The sequence below is a fragment of the Podarcis pityusensis genome (genome assembly GCF_964106645.2).
Source record: "Podarcis pityusensis genome assembly, chromosome: 6".
NCBI lineage: Eukaryota > Metazoa > Chordata > Lepidosauria > Squamata > Lacertidae > Podarcis > Podarcis pityusensis.
In genome coordinates, this window is record NC_138030.1 from 13,216,987 (window position 1) to 13,241,319 (window position 24,333).

General features: G+C 43.1%; 1 protein-coding gene and 1 long non-coding RNA gene across 3 annotated transcripts in view; one reads left to right on the plus strand and one right to left on the minus strand.

Moving 5' to 3' along the window:
• The window catches only part of GNAS (GNAS complex locus), a 177,123-nt gene that overhangs the window by 116,074 nt on the left and 36,716 nt on the right, over window positions 1-24,333 (minus strand). The gene's annotated exons all lie outside the window — the stretch shown is intronic.
• Window positions 595-22,570, plus strand: LOC308480273. The gene is made up of 3 exons (XR_013987982.1): window positions 595-704; window positions 20,606-21,155; window positions 21,868-22,570. It is a non-coding gene; the product is annotated as an uncharacterized lncRNA (long non-coding RNA).

Genomic DNA, 24,333 nt, shown 5'->3' on the forward strand with positions numbered 1-24,333 from the left:
TCCTCTTGAGAAATAAATCACAGGCAGTGTACCATTTGTGGGTGGGGGCTGGCTCCCCCTGTGTGGAAGATCAACAACTCTTAAATCCTCACAAAGTAATTTGAAGGAAAAGTAATGATGTCAAATATTTGCCTATGCCTTGCCTCTGTTTCTAACCCCGCATTGTTATCGCAAAATTTTCCAGATATAACTCTCTCTTGAATAGCCCTTGCTGTATTCAAGATTCTCTTATCCAGCGTTTTGCCACACCTCTTACAAGCCAGCCTTCTCTGTAATCAATAGGTACAAGAGAAACAGGCACTTATATAATGCGCGAAGGGGTAGGAAAAACAACTTTGCAAAAACTGTTCTCTCCGGAGACTTTTTTCTTGCGTTGCAGCCATCTTCAGCTTCTCACAGAAATTTTAAGATTATTTGGATTTCTCTTCCTGTTGTCTTCTCTGATTACGATTTCTTTTGAGTTAATTAAGCACCAACAAAAAAAAGCACGTAAAAAAAGGAAAGAAAAAAGAATGTTCCTGCTTCTACAGAGAACACAAAACAAGCCAGCTCCAAGAGCTAAAAATAGACTGTTCCATTCGGAATGCAAACTATTCAGTCTTCAAAACTATTTATACAGTGCGAATTAATTGCAGATGGTCAATTCGTATAGCAAGGTCCCTGCAACCGATACAAAAATGCTACTACCTTCTGATTGGAAGCAGGTAAAAAATGCATTAGGAAGGGGATGTAATAAGGGATAATATGTAGCTTGTTTTTAAGCTTTTGTGGGAGGAAAATGCAGTTTGCAAAATAACCATTTGCTTTGGCTCACTCTCAAAAGTTTTAAAAGATGTACGTTCTTTTTTTTTTTACCCTGCGCTGAGTTGCCGCTGAGTTCATAGAGAAAGCAGCGAGATATGCCGTATTTGGTGTAAATAATCCAGGCAGTTTAGATCATCTGGATAATTGTTTTTGAACTGAACTTTCAAACAACTTTTAGAAATATTTGTTACCAGCTCCGCACGTTAATTTAGAAGTATTTTTAAAATGAGGGTTCCGTCTTTATATATAAATAGTGATATTAAGCAAATCTGTTAAATGTCCCTTTGATCTAAATTGCACCCTTTCTGGTTAGTGTTCAGCTCAAACGAGCAATAAACCAGGAGATAACAAAATGCAGGATAATCACAGAAAGGAGGCAAGTTTTGTGAGGGTTGAGCCAGCCGGTAGACAACTTTCTGCAAGAGATCAGCTCCTCTGCAGGTTTCTAAGCGTCACTTTCAGCTTTGTAAGTGGCTTTCAGTTGTCAAGTCATGGCAACACCTCACAAATGGGGCGGAAAAGAAGAAATATGGAAATCAGTAGGGGATTTCTTCCTGTTACTGTTCTGAACATAGCGTTTAGAGTTAATGCAGATATTTAAGGAATTCAACACAGAGAGCAATACAGGTTAATGTATTGTCAGCATTCTAGTGAAATGTCAGCATTCTAGTGAAATCAACAGGATTTAAGCTTGCAGGAAATGCTTTAGATGCCACCAGGGCAATTTGCAGGCGGGGGGGGGGGCTGCCAACTCTTCCTTGACCACCCTGTATTGACACTGCTGCAAATAGTGGAGGACGTGTGGTAGCCTTTTGCCTCATCAGGCTCCCATCAGGAACCAATAAGGGCCCCGTACCCTAAGCTGAGAAACTCGTAGGTTACTGCAGAGTGCCAGAGAGCCCAGCTTACAGCTGCAGACCTGCTAGTCTGTCCCCCAGGAGCCCACCCTCACAAAAGACTTGTTCACACATTACGCTGAACATAGGTGCAAACCATCTTTGCATTTGTACAAGGGCTGGTGTGAAAGAGTATACACTTATTGATTTGTACAGCTTACTGATTTTGGCCATCTGTAGTGGATGCTTTAGCAGAGATTCCTGCACTGCAGGGGGTTGGACTAGATGGCCCTTGGGTCCCTTCCTGCTGTGCGGTTCTGTGATTCTATAACTATTGTGTACGCAGGTACACTATCTGTACACTCACTGAACATTACATATGAATAATTGTACATGTTTACAGCTCAACTATTTGTAAATACAGATTGTGTACTCACTGAAGGTACGGGAATGTGTGAATAGCCCTAAAGTCAGATTGACTTCAGTGGAAATACCTAACTGTTTCCAGATTGCATGCATTTACGTATTAGCAGTGCTTTTTTTTCTGGGGGGATGCAGGGGTACACATACCCCTAAACATTTTGTGACTCTAAGTTTGGCCTCATTTAGGGACGGTGTTTCAATATGAGTGGGAAAATGAGAGTACGCTTAAACTTTTTTTTTTTTTTTCAAAACAAGCACTGTGTATTAGTTTCATAATCCATGTGGCTTGAGCTTTAAAATAATAGCCAGATCACAGAAAGTAGCTTCTACATACACCTTATTTAAAGTTATACCTTTTTGCATAAATGACAGTTGCTGTGTTGTGCTCAAGAAGAAACTGGCTGTTACTCCCAGTCTCACAATAGTTCAGCTCTGGTTCTTTTGTTTTTCTGATTTTATCAAGTGTTCCAGGCATTTTCTTGCTGTGTGACTTGGATAAAAAAGTATTGTCTGTCTGGGAATGTAAAAATCTAATAACCAATTGCAAGTTTAAGAACACTAAAAATGAAATGGAGAGTCTCGTCACCCTCCTTGCTTGCTACCAGTTATTCCTTCGCCCTTCCTCTTTGAATACATTCATTATTTCTATTGCTGTTTATTTCAAAACGATGTAAACAACGGGGTGGAACCAGCACATCACCGGGATAAACAAATTTCAAAACTGAAACGAGTCCAGATTAGTCCACGGCATATTTTAGCGGTATCAAAGCCTGTTCTCTGCTGGAAAACAATGCAGTTGTTTCCAGGGAGCCCAAATAATGCCAAGGAAAAGAAACCGAACCTGCAAGTCTCCCGCCTCAAATCCTACTGTGTATCTCCTTTGTGGCTGCATAATTATTACATTCTCCAGTTGTTCTTCCGCAGCTTCCTTGAGGAATGCTGTGCTAAGTGTTCAGACAGGAGGGAGGAAGGTGGCGGCAGAGAGAAGGGATTTTGCCAACGAGATTGTAAAGAGACATTGCGAGAAAGCACTTGGACAGCCTTTGATAAGCATGCTGATATCACAGTAATAAACATTAATGGGGGGTCTGCTTAGGGGTGTTAAGCACATCATGCATTTGGAATGCTTCCCAAAGCAGCTGCCCACATTGGAAAGTGTTTATTAGACCCTCGGTTTATGCATCCTCATAATAGTTCCCATTCTTTCAGCTGGTTAGGAGGCATTCCTGCCACAGCAACTATAATAAGTGTACATACGGCACCCCAGTCTCCTTCCAGTTCACCTTATTTCAATTAAGAAATGCAGCTCCCAAGGTAACCAGACTTTCCCACCCCACAAGAACAACATTTGTCCATTTTTTAGAAGATGAAGTTGGAACTGAATTATTCCACACACAAAAATTATTCCCCAAAATATCCTCCTCAAGTGAAAATATGAACGGGATTTAACGCGCAAGCATTTTGATCCAGCAGCAAAGCCTTTGGTGGTAGTGCTTGAAATAATAATAATAATAATAATAATAATAATAATAATGGTCCGATTTTCCTCCCAAAGGAGTCAAGTGCAGCAATATTGTACTACATCCTGGCATATTAGCCCTTGATTGGGGATTATTATTATTATTATTATTATTAATATTATTATCAAGCTCTTTTTTCCCTTTTAAAGCACATAAGGTAACAGTGTAATAATTAGGGCAGTCAGCTGATTAAGAGGGAAATCCTATACATTCTACTTGGAAGAAAACCCCACGTTATTCAATGGGGCTTACTCTCTAGTAAATATGTTCAGGACTGCAACCATAGCTGATTAATCACCTTTCCCTTTTAAACAGTTGATTAACTGACCGAAGTTAAATAAAATGGCGTTATCGCCAAAACACCAATAAGAGGTCTCTGCTTCAGAACATAATTGTGCCCTTATCTTTCAGCCTCACCAATTCAAATTTGACCTTCTCCATTAAAACTGCTGCCCACAATTAATCAACCTCAGCTTGTGACCTTAGTAGCAACAACTATCATTCTTTCTAATTTGTACAGAACTTTGCAGCAAAGGTGGGGAGGGAAGAGGGAAAAGGCCTGTGGAGTTTTCAATCTCAGGATTGGCAAGGCTGGCAATCAAGTCTGCCATTGTAGAGCAGTTAGTGACCAGAAGGCAATATAGTGCTAGATCTGAGTGATTTGCAGTAGATCAGCAAGGATTCTGACTCCTAACTGTTTTAACAACAACAACATGGAAAAAAGGCTCTCCTTTCTCCCTTCCACATCAGGCTGCTGAGACAAATAAAGCTTAGCCGGGCCAGGACTGGATTTGTGTGTGGCAAGACTGCGAGCTCGGTTCTTGCGCATTTCATTTATTTATCTTACTTGCAGTTTTATCTACTGCTTCAAAATCAAAAGTGACCGAAGCGGCGTGCAATAAAATAAAACCATTATCCTGGAGCAGCCTTCAGCCTGCCTTCTGGCAGCCAAAAATCAGAAACAGTCTGGTTTTGCTCCACCTTTCCCTTTCAACACATACTTATTATGGAGGGAGCACCTGTCAAGTGATACGGCTGCAGCCCATATTCAGTGCACACCTGGACTCACTTTTTGTCTCCCACCAATAAGTTGCTTGTTGTTCTTGCAGCTTTCTCACATTTTGTAAGGAAGGGGGACCAGAAGCTCAACTCCGGGGCTAGAACTCTGTGCATACGTTTTCAATAAGGCGTCCAGAATAAGGGAAACTGTGGACCTCCAGGCGTTGCCGAACTACAACTCCCCTCTTCCTTGACCACTGACCATGCTAGGTGTGCAATGCTGGCATCAGAACCTGCCACCTCAGGCAGCTTCTGAGACCCAGCAAATCCCACCACAGATGGCCGTCTTGGGGCCCCCACATAGGCATGCAAGTCAATATTTTATGAATATTCTCCATTGCTTTCTTTCCTCCACCGTATAAGAGCTTTAACAAAGAAAATAAAGAGTATCAGAGCCAAGTAGATTGGCCAACCCTTTTTCTTTGGCCCTGCACTTTCTGCAGGCGTAAAGGGGAAAGTTTCACTTGCTGAGCTTGTTACTGTTACGCAGGAGCAGGGTCAAAACAGAAGTTCGCAACTTTAGACCAGCTACATATTTTTTCAAATTTACTTATCAGCCAGCGGCAGTATACTGCCATCAGTGAAAAACCAAGTTAATCAAAGGGCAGCATTCAACAGAAATAATGGAAAAGCATCTCAGCACTTACGAACCTTTGGAATACATGCTGGGCCAGTACTAAGAGATCAGATATTCACTCTAGGCATGATCTGTGTTCTTTGCAATGAGAGGAGGGAGGAAAAAGTTTGCCCAGGTCCTCAGCTTGTATATAAAGTCTCACAGAGCATTTGAGGTGTGCACATGTTAGAATCCACTAGTCAAGTACAAAACTCCTCTAAGGGGAAGTTCACTATCCTGTTGCAATGATCAAAATCTTCCTTCCTTTACTAAGCACCTGTTAGAGAAATGGCAACTCCAACCGCTTGTTTAAGCAGAGGGGAGGGGATTAAGGAAGGAGAAAATGGTCCTTTGAAATGGCTCTGTAAACTCTGGTTAGCGTCAACCACAGCTAGCATTATAGAATCATAGAAGAGTTGGAAGGGATCCCCGAAGGTCATCGAGTCCAACCCCCCCCCCCAGCATTGCAATAATCTCCGCTAAAGCATCCATGACCGATGGCCATCCAACCTCTGCTTCAAAACCTGCAAGGGAGGAGAGTCTACAACCTCCCGAGGGAGACCTTTCCACTATCAAATAGCTCTTGCTGTCAGAAAGTCGTTCCAGAGGTTTAGCCGGACATCTTTAGTGCAAATATGATGCAAATGATTAAAGGCAGCAAGAGAAGAGGTAGGGAACCACCCCAGAGGGCAAAGGCTCCTGATTCTGAAGCCATAGTTTGCAGACTTCAAAAGCAGTATACAAATGCATGGTATTGTTGCATGCCTTTTGTGGCGATCACACAGGGTCCCCGGACGTTTAACGGTCTATTGATCCCTGTGCCACCACTTCCCCGCTGCCACCAACCTGTTACTCTCTGAGTCCAGACAACTGAGTCCAGACAGTTGTTAAAAGTGAACAAAAAAAAACCAAGTTTATTTTATAAACATTAACAAGTTTATGATTTCTCAGATAATATTCCTGTCAGGATCTTAACTTTAGTTTCTTTACTGGCCTATACCTTCCTAATACCTTCTGACTGATTATCTCAACTGTTTGACAGACTCCTCTTAACAAATTCTCTCCCTCTCTCACACCAGACTAGCCCAGCCCACAGCCTTATCTTCTCTGTCTCTTCTAACTCCAGACTGTCTTCTCAACAACTCTAACTCTAACTCTCCCCCCCCCCAAAAAACTCTGTGCTTAAAACCTTAAAGGTAAAGGGACCCCTGACCATTAGGTCCAGTCACGGACGACTCTGGAGTACGGCGCTCATCTCGCTTTATTGGCCAAGGGAGCCGGCGTACAGCTTCCAGGTCATGTGGCCAGCATGACTAAGCCGCTTCTGGCAAACCAGAGCAGTGCACGGAAACGCCGTTTACCTTCCCGCCGGAGCGGTACCTATTTATCTACTTGCACTTTGACATGCTTTCAAACTGCTAGGTTGGCAGGAGCAGGGACCGAGCAACGGGAGCTCACCCCGTCATGGGGATTCAAACCGCCGACCTTTTGATCGGCAAGTCCTAGGCTCTGTGGTTTAACCCTTTTGATCGGCAAGTCCTAGGCTCTGTGGTTTAACCTATAGCGCCACCCGCGTCCCTGGCTTAAAACCTTATACACAGTTAACCCGTTGGTTAGTCATTTTACAATTAGTTAACCCTTTCCTGACGAACCCAGTATGGGAGGGCAAACACCACACTCCCCAATCTCCAAGGGGCACAAGATTCCAGGGGTTCCTGGCACTTGCCCAGGGTTTGGTTTCCTTGGAGTGAGGGACAGCGCTGACTGTGGAATCTCTGGAATCTTTATGATATATGACTTATTTACACATAGATGCAACCTGAGCCTAGGATGGAGGGGGGCTCACAGCATTAACACCCCCAAGGAGTCTTGCTTCTCCCATAGCCACAGCCTTGTATTCCAACAGAAATTAGGCATGGCTCTGTCTCCCAGCTGCCCAGCCTGCAGCCTTGCCTCTACCTTCTAGCTGCTCCCTCTGGCCTTTGTCTTGTTAACTACCAGCGAGTTGAGGGAGAGGGACCTACCCATCTTTTATCTGGCACAGAGCCACTTCCTTTGTGACCTTAATGGCCCCTACTTAGAGGTCTATAACCTCACCAGGAAGTTAGCCTGGCTATTCCAGGGATTGAATCCATGCTGGATCCAGGAATTAGAAGGGGGCTCAAGTATACAACTTACCCCTTCCACCACCAAAAAAACCTCATAACACTATTAGGGTTTTTTTATTGTATTATTACTGGATTATAATTGCAGCTGCCACAGACCTACCGGAAAATCAGAGTTTTGTGTTACCATATTTCATATTTACCAGCATCTGCAGACAAAGGAATTTCGCCATATACAAAACATAGCATTGGGCTCTGCCCTTGGAAAAGGACAAAACCAAAACAGCCGGGAAGAGACGGCCTGGGCAATGTTGAAAGGGCACTGCGGGGCCGGAGGGAGGGCAGGGAGAGGAGAGGAAGGGAACAGGGCAATACAAGAAAGCACTGAAGGTACCAAAGGTGAAGACATCCCAGGAGACTCTGCTAACTAGGCTCCGAAAGGTCCTTGAGTTTACCTGAACTCTGCAACTTGGGAGTTCACCTGTCAGGACTCATAAACATTATGGCAGTGATAAGGCCGAGTTGGTAGCGTGCCAGCAGGACCCAGGTTCAAGTCTAGAAGCTGGCGAGAGGTTTTTAATGCTGACTCTGCAACACACTGCACAGGGCTTTAATCTCAAAGAAGAACAGGTAACGTGTTTTTATGAGTCCACAATAAAAACTCCATCCATGCTTTGCTTAAACGCAGAGGGGCCCACACTTTTTTCAAAATTTACAATTTTACCCCAAACTGGTTGAGCTTTTTTTAGGATTGAAGTTGCCGAGCTTTTGGGGGGATTTTACCCCCCAAAATAGGTAAATAGGTACCGCTCCAGTGGGAAGGTAAACAGCGTTTCCGTGCACTGCTCTGGTTCGCCAGAAGCGGCTTAGTCATGCTGGCCACATGACCCGGAAGCTGTACGCTGGCTCCCTCGGCCAATAAGCGAGATGAGCGCCGCAACCCCAGAGTCGACCACGACTGGACCTAATGGTCAGGGGTCCCTTTACCTTTACCCCAGGACATATACTGCCATGGGAGCCAGAGTAAATTGACCAGCGGGCTGGATTAGGACCCCAAAATGGACTTTGGACATGCCTGGCTTAAGGAGTGAGCATTTCTGAAAGTCATAAAAGTATCACTTGATGAAAGCAACACCAGCTCCTTCTAACCTAACCCTAACTCATAGAATCATGGAATCGTAGAGTTTCCAGGGACCACGATGGTCATCTAGTCCAACCCTCTGCCATGCAGGAATCTTTCGACCGATGTGTGGCTTGAACCCACAACCCTGAGAGTAAGAGCCTCATGCTCTACTGACTGAGCTTTTGCTTATGTTTCACCATAGGATGCGACATATACTCGTAGTAGTAGTATAGTAAAAAGGAGAAGCTCGTTCCTTCTTCTGGAGATGACGATTTACTGTTTGGAGGGGCTTGTAAAGCGATAGCGTTCCAGCACAAACATGCAACCGTTCTCATTCATTATTACCTTCATTGCTATTAGTATTATTTATTGCATTTATATGGCTGCCCATAAATAAAATGCTCTGCGCAGCTTAAAAAGCAAAGGCATTTAGAAAAGCTTTAAGAATATAGACTTACCAGCTTTAAATAAAAGGGAGAGCCTTACAAAGTTCACACAGAAGCATAATATTGCTTACTTTAACTCGCCTGTGGAAACAGCTCAGGGGCTATTAAGAAGAAAAAGGATAACAACAAGAAGATTGAAAGATGGGACTGGTGAACACTAAAAGCAGCAGAAATATGAGATGATTGGACCCTACTGAACTCGAAGCATGGGAAGCCCCAACAAAAATTTATAATTTAGGGAAATGTTTGGACTTTATGATATGTATTGGTATAGTTTGGAATGGTTAATGTGATATGATTGGATTGTTAAATGGAGAACTTAATAAAAATTATTTTAAAAAATAATAGAAAAGCTTTGAGAATGTAAGAGAGTAGCTTGCCATTGGCCTCATCCAGTAGGCTCTTCTTATGTTCTTGGGGCAGACCCACACCATACCTTTAAAGCACATCCAATGCACATTTAAAGCAGATGAATACTGGGAGCTGTAGTTTCCATCCTTGCAGCGCTACAATTCCCAGCACTCTTAACAAACAACAGTCTCCAGGATGCTTTGAGAGAAGTCCTGTGCTTTAATTTACATCTGGGCTTTATCTGTATGGTGTGGATCTGCCCTAAGGCTACTGGATCCGACTTTTACTCAGATCTCTTGTAAAAAGTGAAATGTGCGTTCAAAAGCTTTCTCTCTTTCTGTCTCTCTGCGAGTAAAGGGGAGAGAAATGACCAGAAAGGGTGGTGCCCACGGCCTTTGCTTATAAATCCAAATGTGCCCCCGGCATAAAAAGGTATCAGAAGGTATCAGAAACTAGATCTCCCTAAGCATTGCTTACGCGCAGACAAAAATGGGAGGGGAGATGTTACATTGCAGAGGCACACTAGAAAAGCTTTCATTCCAGTTGTTTGTTGGGAATTTTAATTTATGTAAGCCACCCCATGAGGCCTACATTCTAAGAGGCAACCTAAAAAAACCCTCTTTATAAATAGATACTTTCCAGTATGGAGATAAACATGAGAACAAAATGAAGCTAATTTATTTCTGTATTTATTATTATTACAGTATTATTATTATTATTATTACTAGTGATTGGTTTGTGTTTTTTGTTCTTGTTTTTAGATTGTGTATTCTATTTTGTGCTTTTGTATTGTATTTTTTTGTTGTGAACCACCTTGAGATCTGCGGATGAAAGGCGGCATACAAATTTAATAGATAAATATTGTTATTACTTATTAAATATGTATACTGCTTTTCATCTGAAGATCCTAGGCCAGCTGGCAACAGAAAAACACAAAATGAGAAATATATATATATATATATATATATATATATATATATATATAATTTATATATAAATTATAAAATTTATATATAAATTATAAAATGAGAAATATATATATAATATAATTATATTATTATATTATATAATAATATAACACACATACACACACAAATTAACAACACGCCCCCTCCCATTTTATACCAGGTCAGACACTTGGTCCACTTTAACTCTGTATTGTCTACACCAGGCTTCCTCAACCTCGGCCCTCCAGATGTTTAGAGACTACAATTCCCATCATCCCTGACCACTGGTCCTGCTAGCTAGGGATCATGGAAGTTGTAGGCCAAAAACATCTGGAGAGCTGAGGTTGAGGAAGCCTGGTCTACACTGACTTTCAGTCCCCTTTCCCAGTGTCTGAGTCACGGGGATTTTATCTGGGACCTTTTGCGCACGAAGCAGACGCTCCGCAACTGAGATATACTCCTTCCCCAAGTTGTGTCAGGCAATCATTTTAACAAAGCTGAATTTAGAGAGTCTGTTTGGTGTGAATGGTTACAGTTACTGGATGAGGATCTGGGAGATCAGGGTTCGAATCCCCACTCTGTCGTGAACCTCCCTGGGCGACTGTGAACCTGTCTGTATCCATACCCTCCGACATGTCCAGACCAAAAACTGGGCCACACGTCTTCTGGGCGGACCACGTGACCCCATGTGAAATCATGGCCCTGAAAAAAGTGCATGGAAGTGGGCAAGATTGCAGTGTGAGATCATGTGAGAGTACAGTGCCCAAAATGGCTTCCATGCTCTCGCAACAGGACACACTGGTTTTCTCTTGACAATTGAGGGGTATGGTGGATCTCTCAGTCTTACCTAGCTCACAGGGAGGCAGAGTATAAACCATGTACACTGTCTTGAGATCCTTGAGGAAAAGTTGGGGGATAAATGTAATAAATAAATAAAATTACTGTCCAACATGAGCAGCCAACCCTAGTGAAAACAAGTCATTGCCTGATCATGTCATTGAGTGAATCAGGCCTTCAAAAGTCCTTTTCGTGTGGAGAGACAAAATAATAATACAGTGGTACCTCAGGTTAAGAACTTAATTTGTTCCGGAGGTCCGTTCTTAACCTGAAACTGTTCTTAACCTGAAGCACCACTTTAGCTAATCGGGCCTCCAGCTGCCGCTGCGCTGCCGGAGCATGATTTCTGTTCTCATCCTGAAGCAAAGTTCTTAACCTGAGGTAATATTTCTGGGTTAGCGGGGTCTGTAACCTGAAGCGTATGTAACCTGAAGCGTATGTAACCTGAGGTACCACTGTAATAAAGTTCCCAAATGAAGATCTGAGGGAATTTTGCAAAGAGGGTTGTCATCAGGGCACACGAAACCTGGAACTGATGAGACACTTTCATTTTTAGTGCAGCTGTTATCAGCCCTGGACAAAGAGCAAGAAGGAATTTCAGCCCCCTAGAAAAATACACAAACGCTCAATTGCAAAAAAAGCAGCACATTGGCAAGCTTGTTGCTTTTCCCCATTCCAAACTCGCCACTCAAGGGGCTGCCGCTCTGTTCAAATTACCAAGGCGCAGAAAGCACAGAAGCCCATGTGAGTAAATGTTTCAACAAGCTGGGAAAGTGCCGCTGAGCGCCCTACTCATGTTGTGAAATTGATGCAGGTTTGTTACAAGTGTGGGCAAAATTATAGCAACTCCTGTAAGACATGTGTAGACAGACACACACACACGCCAACTCCACTCGCAGGTGCTCAAACCATCCTTTTAAAACACATGCCTGGAGAGGCAACTATCAAATGCAAGGGTACTCAACATGGCGTCCTCCAGATGCTGGAAGACTACAGCTACCATAATTTCTGAGCTTTGGCCCTGCTGGCTAATGCTGTTGGCAGATGTGGTACAAAATATCTGGAGGGCAGCACGTTGGTGGGGAGGCAACGAATCCCTTCTTTGTGAGGCAGAAGGTCCCATGTGCTCTGCCATCCCACCCCAAAGCTGCAAGTCAGGCTCTGTTCCCAAAATGCAAGGGAGCTCCCCCCACCCTCAGCTCCAGGAGACTCCAGGACACATGGCCAATTAACTGCCTCAAACTTTCCTCAAAGGAGATTGTGTCTTTTGAGCCTGACATTTTACGGGATTATTTTAAAAGCCAAAAAATAGTTTTGTTTGCTTTTTAGACCAAAAGCTGAAGAGAAGGAATTAAAAAAAGAATGAAGGAACAGAAAAGGCAGGTCTATTAATAGAGAGTTGGCTGCATCTGTAACTCTGAAACCATGACCTGCCATCGCTCCCTAAAAGAGTCAATATTTTGCAAAATATGAGTATTGTTAAATGCTCAGCGTTGACATTTCCTGGTCTCTGCTAATTCTCCTTCACTGTATACTTTAAACTTCCTTACTAGAATTTCCCCCAGCACCTTGCTCTTCCTCCTAGTTTCTATGACAGTAGCTGCTGCACTATCTCCAAATCAGATGCCCACCCCTTGATTCATTCCCCAACCCCAGAACTTTCATCTGCAATGTTCCACCCCTTCCCCAGCTTACAAGAAAGCTGTAAGTTCACAGGTGTGATCGATGCTCTCCCCAAAGCACCACACAATTATGTGTAGACAAAGACTTTCTATATGGGGCCCCTACAGATTATGTCTTTTTTATTGTGCGTTCATGATGATTTGTGCACACGATGGTGTCGGAACAGTTACACACAATGCTACTTTCAACAGTTTGCAGCTGCAGAAGTGGATGTAATATTTTGCTTCCAATCAGCAAATGTCCTGTAGCTTCCTGCTGAAACCCTGTAACTTATTGTATTGCAGATGTTGCAGGGGTTGCCTGTTTGTTGTCCCATCTACGTTGGGCTATGGTTGAGGTGGGGACTGTAGTGTAGGTGGGTTCCCACAAGGCAAGACACAGTGATAACAGCAAAAGCCTTTATTGAACTAACAGAACTGGACAACAGGGGCAAAGCAACTGCTTATATACATTTCTGAAGGCCTGGACCACTCCCACTCCCAACGTGATTGGCTATCTAAACTTCCAGGCTGCGAATCATAACTCAGAGTTTAAGGGCCAATGGCAGAGGCCCAAATCCTGAAATGTTCTGTGATTGGATATCATGTATTGAATCAGAACACAGGGGCTCAGAATCCTTAGTCCAGACTCAAGCTCAGGCAAACAGAGACCACTGAATACATAACAGGGACCATCTTGCTCACACGCTTACCAGTGCTTCCAGAGAAACTTACCAACCGAGTCAAGTAATGGCAGAGAAGTTTCTCTGAAAGACAGCTTACACGTCCAGTGCAGATTTCCTTTCAAACAGGGATGGGGAGCCTGTAGTCCTTCGCAGGACTCCATCCCCCCAGCTAGCAGGGTGAACCGAGGATGGATATTTTAGTCCAATGACATCTGGAGGGCCACATGTGCCTCATTGCTGCCTTACAATGTGCAGCTGCAGGCACGTGTTGGGCTTGTGGGCCACTCTGGTCAGGGAGAGGCCCAACACGCCTCAACAATGTGCCCTGTAGAACATGTACCAGAATCCTTTGCAGCAAACCAGGCATCCATGTCGGGTCTCTTTCAGTACATGAGCTGATGTGGAAAGATTACCCTAAAAGGTAGAATGGCTGAAAACAACTGGCAGGGTGTGCTGGGTCTGCACCAGGGGACTTGGGTTCTACAAACCCACCCTCACTCATGAAGCGCAGTGGGCCGGTCACTATTTCTCAGCCTGACCCAACTCACAGGGTTGTTAAAAGCACAAAAAGATGGGGGGGCATGTATATTTTGGGGAGGAAAGATGGGATATGAACTGGAGAAATAAATAGGAGCCAGGGAACATGCGACACAGCATCAATACCAAAGAACTAAGGGACATAACAAAACAGGAGGCTGAGAGTTCAAGCTGGACTAGAGGTAGAAAGCGAGCCATGCTTTTTTTGAAAACTTTGGTCTGAAGCGAAGAACTCTCCCATTCTCTACTCCTGGGCCACTCAGCCAGCCTTCCATCAAAGAACTGTTTTTACTGCAACCCCAAATCAATGCATAAACACCAGGATAGCCACTAACAGCACCACAAGGTACTTCTGAACACTTCTGGCTCAGAAGCCGTGCAGGCGCCAGGCAGGCCAACGACAGCAAACCGAGAGTATTAAATTCTTTCAGGAAAGGCAGCCTCGGTCTGTTTCACTGAGCTCGCTCGATACATCCCGATTTTCTGACAGAGGGTTGTGCTATTAACAAGGCTGTCAGGCTCACCCCAGCTTGGCCTGACATAAACCACATGGAAGACAATGCCTGGGGGTGACTCTGGGGTACTGATCCTGCCAAGAACATTACGACCAAGAACCAGGGGAGGCTAAGGTACCTGAGCCCTGGGTCTCTTGCACGGGGCCAAGGGATGGGTGAATCTGTCCATTTCAGTTTCTCTCAGTTTTTTTTTAGTTCTCCCCGTTTTCACATCAGTTTGTAATTAAAGAAAAGAAGTCGTCCTTATGAAAATTAATCAGCATTTTTGGTGTGAATTTCTCCTAACACACACATTTTGGTATGCAAATTCCCCAATACAGGCAGCTTGTTTCGCACAGCAATTTCCCCTACTCTAATTCGGTTTTGTATGCTGTTTTCACCAGCATGTATATTTTTAGCACATTTCCCCATACTCTATGCACTTTTGTGCAAACTGCTGTGCTGGAGAACCCCACTGCAAAATTCAGAGAAGTGCGGATTTTGAAGGATGGCCCTGTTTTGGTCTTCGTACTGTTTCAAAAAGTGCAAATTAGGCAGGTTTGCCTTTAAATGCAAAACAAATTGTATTTCTCCCCTATCCTTCCCCATCGTTAACCTTAAGGATTTTTTTTTAAATATATAACACCTTTTGTACTGGTTGGTTGATCACACTCTAAATTTTATCTTGTATTTTTATGTCATGACCTGTTCTGAGATCTACGGATGGAGGGCGGTATACAAATTTAATAAATAATGTAATAGTAATAAATTCCACTGTTGTTGGGTCCCTTGCTACCAGCCATCTTAATTTTCCCATAAGTAAATATCTGTCCTAGGCCTGTGCCCTAAAGGTTCCTCCAGATTATCCATTTATTCAGCATTCACCAGCACAAAACTTGCACAGTGTTTGGGCTATGTCCAGTCTTTATTGAGAATTCGTTCGACCCACACTTGCCAGTAGGTTTCCCCATCACTTTCCTAACAGCAAAAAGCTCATTCTTTTAAGTGGGTTTGTTGTGCTAGGGGGACAGAGTGCCTTTAACTGTCCAATCCTGAATTTCAATGCATCCTTGAACCATTCCCACAAAATAGGGCCCCAAGAAAACCTAGCAGAACCCCTGCCCAGAATGACATGCAGAAAGAAGATATAGAAATATTAGGAAATACGACAGCAAAAACAGGACCAGGAAGTTTGAGTGGCAAATACTGTTATGGGCTTTCCTATCAGCAGAGGCAGATTTAGGGCAGCATGACTGGATCCGCTTCACTGGGCACTGAGCCTAGGGGGCGCTGCAACTATAACATACCGGATTGAGCAGGACAGAAGGAGGGAGGCAGGGGGCACCAAATTTTGACCTTGCACGGGGCAGTGCTGAAATTTGAAAGACCAAAGTAGACTGCCCTTCCCCTCTTTTCCATGGTTCGCTTTAGTTTTCCTTATCTAACTGCATATTCAAAAAGCCCAAACCCCCTTTAAGTTGACCCTATATCATATTTCATTTTAATTCGCTTTCCTGCTTCTATTATTCAAATGTGGCTCATGTTTACAGTAATTCTTCATATATTCCACAAATTTTCCACATTCTCTTTCTTTCTTTTGGTCTCGAATTCTATTTGTTAATTCGGCCATTTCTGCATATTCCATCAATTTTATCTGCCACTCCTCTTTCGTCAGTACTACTCCTTCCTTCCATCTCTGTGCATATAAAATCCGAGCCACTGTAGCTGCATACATAAATAAGCTCCTTTGAAAGAACAAAGTCTGCCCCTGCAATGGGATTTCTAGAGGCGGGGCTGTCTGAGTGAGAGGCCCTGACAAAATACCTGGCCAGGGTCTTGAACTTGACAAAATAGTGTTAATAGATGTTAATATTCAGGCGAAGTGTCTCCACGGGAGCATTTTGGATATGATGAAAATGCAGAACTGACACGTGCCTTCTCTTTACTGACCTCCACTTCAACCAGCTCCCTGTTGCCGTTGTAGAAATAATTTACAGAATCTCCCACTGGAAGGAGGGATGCACAGCACAGATTTCAAATAAGGCACAACTAGGTGCAGATAAGCACAAGTGATATATCGCAGTACACTGTGTTTCCTCACTCTCCTTGGAGGGTTCATGAAAAGTATTCCGATTAGGTAGGAAATACTTCTGTGCATACATTTTCCTTCAGTCATTCAAGCCAGGAAGAATGATCAGCTACAGTTTTAAATACAGTGCACCAGAGTGATTCTAGACGACGCTAATACAGTTTCATATTCTTTGGCCTAAAACACACATAAGTACAACAAGAGCAAAAGTTTATTCCCTGCAACTTACGGTTAACGGTTGCACATTTTGTTCCATAAAAGCAGATCGAGACAATAAAGGAGTATAGCATATTCTAAAACTCAACACACACTCGAAAAATCAGTTAAATAAATAAATAAATAAACCATGGGCATACATTTACACTACTTGCAACCCAAAACTCTTTGGGATCCATTTCAAACTTCTTTTTTGAATTGTCTCCAGTACCTCTCAGGAAATTCTTTGGTGCTTTACATACACATACACTAAAGATTTAAATTGAATAGAACTATATTTAAAAGGGACTCGTGAAATTGAAAACATTCAGGTCCCGTTATCTGAAATTCGGGGCAGATGTAAACCAAGATGTTCGCAGTTCAGTCTGACACTACGGCTTTAATAACCAGCGCACTGTGCCAAAACGCTCGTTCTACTGATTTTGAGATCAATGTTACTCATGGAATAAAATAAACATCCATGCCAAATGACAAAAAATTAACTGCTCTGTTTTATTGTTATTTCCACTGATTCAGTAGGTTTAAGGAGAAAAATGTAAAGTGCTTTTCTTTTCAGTTTGCCAAAGCATGGAGAGTTTTTAACAGGCACAAGCCAACACTGAGAATATATGCACAACTTTCCTTATCCTTCTATACAAAGAAGAAGAATTATCTCCCTTCTCAGCCTTCAACGATTCTAATTTTCCGACGTCTCTCATTAAGCCAGTGTTTCCAAAACTTGTTTAATATGGAGAAGACACAGACCTGCCTTTATTGTTGCTGGCAGTAAGGAGCACTGGAGAGGAGAGAGGCTGTTCAGTTTATCTGCCCACCCCACTCCCAGTTGCCTTGCCAGGCAGGATGGATCGGAGCTGATTCTTGAGGAGGAGAGTGGAAACAACTGCAGATAACTGACTTGAATCCCAGCCCCCAGACTCCGATAAGAGCACCACTGCAATGTAGTGGGTATCACCAGTGTCCTGATGACACCTTGCTCCAAAACTCCTAATGACCACTCCCAATGGCTTCATACATAGCAATGTGGCACAAGAACAGAGAGGCACTCATCCAATGCTGTCTTCTGGAACTGTCCCTGGAAATATCACTGGAACCACTGCAGAACAGTGCCCTTGAAACCCATCTCCCGTAGATGGTCCTGGAGGATGCAATGGTCAATGATATTGAAAGCTGATGAGATATCTAGTAAGAGCAACAGGTTACCCTCCCTCTCTTCACTCTTAGGGCAGAGGTCATCCATCAGAGTGACCAAGGCAGATTCAGTCTTGAATCTGGGTCTGAATCCAGTTTAGGATGGGTCCTGGTAATCAGTTTCCCCCAGGAATACCTGGTGCTGTTCTGCCACAACTAGCTCAAGTTCTTGGCCCCCAAAGGGGGTGACAGGTGGTGGTGGGTTTTTTCCAGCAGTGGTTGAGCTTCAAGGGGGCCAGTATCACCCACTCACGCAATGATGTGTTCATGTCCTGAATACACTCAGCCATGCCCCACGGCTAGCTTTAATCAGCCACAAAAGGCAAGGGTCCAAAGTGCACATTGTTGAGCGCATACTCACAAGCAACCTGTCAACGCCAGAAAGTTGCAAAAATGGAAACTGTTCCAACAAAACATTATTATTATTATTATTATTATTATTATTATTATTATTATTAAAATTTATATACCACCTTTCATCAAAAGATCTCAGGGAGGTGTACAACATTAGAAACACATTACAAAACATCAATGATAAAAACATAATAATAAAAACATAGTATACTGACAGACAGCCTAATGGTAAAATAATTATAATAAAAACAGTCCTCTCCCCAACATTTTCACAGGCCATAGATTATTTAATAGCCAAAGGCCTGGATAAAGAAGAATGTTTTTGCTGGCATCTAATGACATGTAATGATGGTCCCAGGTGAGCCTCTCTAGGGACAGCATTCTGCAATCAGGGAGCCTGTTCCCTTGTTTCCACCCTCAGAGGAACATAGAGAAGCATTGGAAACCTCAGTTGGGACTACCTCAATCATGGCATCTAGTTCGTTATGGAGGTAAACAATTTTGTTCTCCAAGTGCCCAGCAAGCAACTCACAGAGGGTCTCTGAGGTGTCCTGGAGAGCTTGGTTGGCCTATTTCTCGAGGATGAAACGGAAGGAGCAAAGTCAGCCTCCTTTGCTGCTTTCACCATCCCACAGTAGACATAGTTATGTGCTCTAGCATGTGTTTGGTCATCTTTGAGGTGGGACTTCTGCCAGCTGTGCTCTAGCCTTCGCCTGACCTATTTCACTGCATGCAGCTTCCCATGATATGAGGGAGCTGAATGTGCTCAGCAGTGTTGGAAAGGGTGCTCAGGAGCAATCATATCTATAGCCCTCCACATCTCATTGCTCCATAGTGAGATGAGTGCCTTGGCAAGATTATCAGTTCTCTCCACCAGAAAATCCCTCCAAGCTTTCAGGATTCAACTGGAGTCTCTGGGGGCAGGTCATCCTAATGCCCCCCCTTGCAGGTGATACCATTAGCCCAGACATCACCAGGAAGTAGTCTGACAATGACAAAAGGGTCATAGACACACCCATTATTTCCTGACCATATACCTCTTTAACAGGAGCAAGGACCAAATCAATGATATGTCCTGCATTATGGATTGGCTCTGTTACCACTTGACATAGCTCTGTGGTTGTCGTGGAGGCCACAGAACCCCTACCCAGACCAGTGAGAGCAGTCTCAGCATGAATATTGAAATTCCCCAAGCAATAGTCCTAAGGTTCTTCAACAACATGCCAGAGACGGCCTCCACCAGCTTGGTCAGGGAGGTTACTGGGCAGCAGGGTGCTTGATAGACCAGCAGCATCTCTTTGGAGCAACATCAGGTGAACGTCCTCAAGGCTAGCCCCAAAATATAAAGGTCTCCTGGTGAACATATATCATGGACCGCAGTAACACATAGAACATGGCCCTCCAGTCTGTGCTGATGCTGCAAAAAAGTACCTGATTGGAAAAAGCTGGGAAAGAGCCACACACCCTGGTCTTGGTGATAGATCATCTCCCTCTTCCACCATCAAATTGTGGGTGAGCAAGGTCTTATTATGAACTGACCTGACATTCAGTAACGTAACAGTCAGACTGGTATTTGAGCAACCAGGAACCAGCGGTTCCAGGGATGGAGAAAGGGGAACCATGTGGAAGAACACAATATCTTAGGATGGAATAATCTCTCCATAGGGCCACAACCTTCTCTATCCCATCAAGCATTGAGATAGAGGAGGTACTCCCATCCCTATCTAACCCCGCATTTCCCAGACACATATTGAAGACACAAACACACTCTCACAAAGCCAGATATTCTGTACTGGTAGGTCTTCTACCAAATGATGCCATGAAACTGGAAGACACCTAGTGCACGTCAATATCGGGGTTAACCCACCCCTAGCTCTCACCAGAGACAATAGGGATGATGGGAGTTGTAGTCCAACAACACCTGGAGGGTGAGATTGGGGAAGGCTGGCATGCCACATCAGAAGAAAAACTGTTATTTGGGGAACACGTTGCGGTTATCCTACAATAAAAAATAAACAAACTGAGAGAGACCATGATATATGGACCTCAGGCAGAGGAGAGCTGAAAAGAAGAGAGCCTGGATTTCCTTTTACAATCAGGCTTGCTTTCAACCCCTTTTGCATTTTGTTCCACAATGTTTTCCAACTAATCTCCACAACCGTAAAAAAGGATAGAAATTTAATGGGTGTCTGAAATGAAAATTGGCATTTTCAGGATTCCAGATTTCAGATTTCTGTGCACTTCCCACTGTTGTAGCAACCTTGGTATCTTCCTTCTTTAAATATGGCTTTTGTTTTGTTTTGAACCTTGCAGACAACTTCTTTCTTTAAAAAGAAGAAGAAGAAGAAGAAGAAGAAGAAGAAGAAGAAGAAGAAGAAGAAGACGACGACGAAGACTGGCCTGGTTCTCACAGCGATGCTTATTGTTCGATGAACTCAACAACACCCAGCGTTGACTTTTATGTATGAAGAGGCCAGCAGCCGAAGAAAGTGTGGTGTTATCTTCCCTCAATCTTGCTCAAAACCTCAATCAAACCACAAAGAAAATGGTGTTCTGCCCAGGGCTTCATTTCATTCCAGCATACAGCCCAGTATTGACCTGCTGTCTATACTTCAATGCAGTCCTGAAATATTTGAAGAAAAATGCCTCTGAGCATCTGCAGAAGGAACTTCCCTCCCTACTGAGCAACTTCCTCACACCCTCAGGAATAAAAACAGCCCTTACATAATCGAAGCATGAAGTTAAAAAAAGGGCAACAGCCCTGCTTGGTTGGCCTAAACCATTAGGGAACTTCTAAGAAGCCATCCGCAGCAAATAGCCACTGACAGATCTCTCCTCTGTTAACTGGTCCAGTGTCCACAAGGCAAGAATAAATGAATTTTAAAAAGCATAAGGTGAAAGGAAAATGGCAGGGACCCATAGTTCAGTGGTAGAGCATGTGGTCTCCACACAAAAGGTCCCAGGTCCAGTCTCCAGCGTTTCCTGGTAGGGCAAGGAAGGACTGCCTAATATCCTTGAGAATTCCTGCCAGTCTGTGTTGGGAATACTGAGCTAGGTGGCCCAAGCCAGCTTGCTGGAATGAAGCAGCTTCTTTTTCTTCCATACCATACACTTACTGAAGTGATAATGCCGACACTCTGGGTAGCATCTCTCTTACTTACATTTATCAGTGGAATGAGCTACTGAAGAACCACAAGTAGGACTTCCATACCACCACCCAGACAAAGGACTGCACCCAGAGAGCAGCCTTATTCAGGTGTTCTACTTCTGTGTTTAATATAAACACATTTATCGGAAGAGTGAGGCTGGAAGCATTAGCTGCGCCTGAACCATGTCTCGGTCTCACTCCACAAGTTGAAGAAGTGTTAGAAATTAGCCAGGCGCCAGGAGCATTTTGTGGGTCCAGTTGCAACCACATAGAGATCTCTGGAAACTAGGGGGAAGCAAAATGCCACTTTAGAGAAGGATCTGAAATATTTCCCTTGAAGTTTGAATTAGTTTTATTCTGGGTTGTTTTATGTGATGTTTTGATGTGTTGTGATCTGCTTTGAGATTTGTTCTGCTTTAATTCACAGCTGGATTAACAGACATACATCTGTCATCCAAGATGCTGAACAAAAGCAATGACCAAAGTAGCAAACTATCCGTGCTTCTTAATAAAGAAAAAATAACGAGCAAGCAGTTTTCATATAAAACTGGTGGACGTCTTAGCTGAGAGAGGGAGGGAGAAGGTCTTTTTCTATTTGTTCTTGTGGGACACTATAAGTAGATTCAATATGCATGTCATAGAAAAGATGTTGCAAAATGAAATCCAGAACCTTACACAGTATTCCCCAAGGATAGGTGAGTATGGAAGGGGAAGAACATCTAATTCTATGGAAACCTGTAATTTGCCCTGACTCACAGGCTGCAACATTCTTCACACTGACTTGGGAGTAAGGCTCACTGGACAAAATGAGACTTACTGCCGAGTAAACATCTACAGGATTGGGCTGAATAACAAATATATTTTTAAGACAATGACTCATTTTATTTTTGCATAGGTGCCATAAATATATTAATTTTTTGTACATGACTCTCTGTTTCCTTAACAATAACAGTAGCTACTTTAAAAAAAAAGTTTGAACAAGTTTGTTTTAAAAAAGTCTGAATGATATTTTCTGGAGCAGCCCTGGTACCATTAAGTAGGTTCAGATGTGTATACAGATGTAGTCTGCAAATAATTACAGGTGTGCAAAATGTTGTTCAGGTGTCCATTAAATAGTCATTTATTCTTAATATGAGTTGATTATTAAATGAGCAGAAAGACTTCATGCAGCTCACAACCACTCATCCCTTTCTTTTGCTTCTTGTGGCAAGGGGGAAAGACTATTATATTTTTCCATAATAGCAATTATATTTTCTCTCTTTCCCTTTCCTTCTTTTTAACAAAGGAATGTTCAGCTTGGATTCATCAACGTAAATCTCTGCATTTTATTAGCAAGAACTGAATGCAGGAGTTCCAAGGGGCTGCTTGCTGCAATTTAATAAAAATAACATACATAATTGTGTATGTTCTTCCTCCTGAATATAAAAATACAAACACCCCCCCCCCATTTATTCTGCATGTAATGAAATGATTTACTGGTCTTTGTATGTATAACCTTTTTAAAAAAATCTATGGAAACAAGCATAGGAATTCTCTTCGAAAGCAAAAGTAAAAAGAAATAATCATGCAACTAATAATCAAATAATTAATCTCTTTAAATGCTGACACTCGCTACTTCATCCTTCTGTCTTAAAGCTGCATTTTTAGGCATACTAACTTGGAAGCAAGTTCATCTGGGATTAGGTTTTAGCAATACAATACAGTTTTAAAATCCAGTGAATATTAAGCATTGCTAACAGGAATGTCTTTGAAGGGGGAGAGAACCCTCTCTTCATTTTCGTTTGTTTTCCAACCCAAACCACAGCACTATGAACATTTTTAGAATATTCCTAGGAATATGTTGTCTGGAATTTCTCACACACTCTCTTGTTGATTATTATTACATCAGGCTGGGAAAAGTTCTTATTACTCGAGAAACCCTAGAAACGAAAATAAGATGCCAGGACTCAAACATCTCAGGAAAGACCTGCGGGTCTCAGTAAATAGGAAAGAAAAGAGTTATGAGCACAGTAATTCAGAGGCGGTGTGGGGGGGTCTGTGTTCTCTCTGTTTTCCAAAGCTGTCATTATATTGTTTTATTTTCTAGCTGAAGTGTTCGGGGTAGCTTAGGAAGCGGGATGCCTTGAAAAGTCAACATGGAGACGAAACGAAACACAAAACTTCCAAGTTGTTTAAATGCCTCCCAAACTGGGGGTCTGGAAGGCAGTTGCCATGCTCAAGATATTCCTTGTGCAAAACTTAGGAAGGAGAAGCCCCCCGCCCCAACCCCAAAAGCAATTTCTCACCCCCTTTACCGAGCTGCTACATAATTGGGAGCGTGTCTATTTGCCCGAGCCCTGCATGTTTTTGCCTCACTTATCTAGCCCAGTCAAAATTAGCACCCGGTTTGCCTCCTAAACTGGGGGGAAAGAGGGGAGGGAGACAGTCAGTTCTCTGCAAATCTCTGCCAAGATGTAGTGACAGCCCTTTCCCCAAGCCTCTTAACAACCCCTCCTTCTCCCCCCACCAAGCTTGCCCTATCAAGTTTCCTCACTTCTAATTCCACCCATATCTCACTTAAAAAATAATAAGATTACTCTTCTGTGATTGACTGTTCCCTCTCCCTATAAGGGAGGGGGCCGGTCAACCCTGTTATTCTAAAAGGGGGTTTCAACAAGGTCTCTCTGCCATTTTCTAACTGCCCAGTCGACTGGCTTCAGAAACTCAGAGAAAGTGCTGAAACTTTCATTCCCTCTCTTCCACACGCAAGCAGATCTGCTTTCTTCTCTGCACCCCCTTAAATACACAGGGTTGTGGGGTTTTTTCTTTCCCATCCCCTTTTCGAAATCAGAAGATGGAGAAGGTTCAAAGTTTCCCTCAGAAATCCGCTCTGCAAACCAAATCCTGCAAAAGA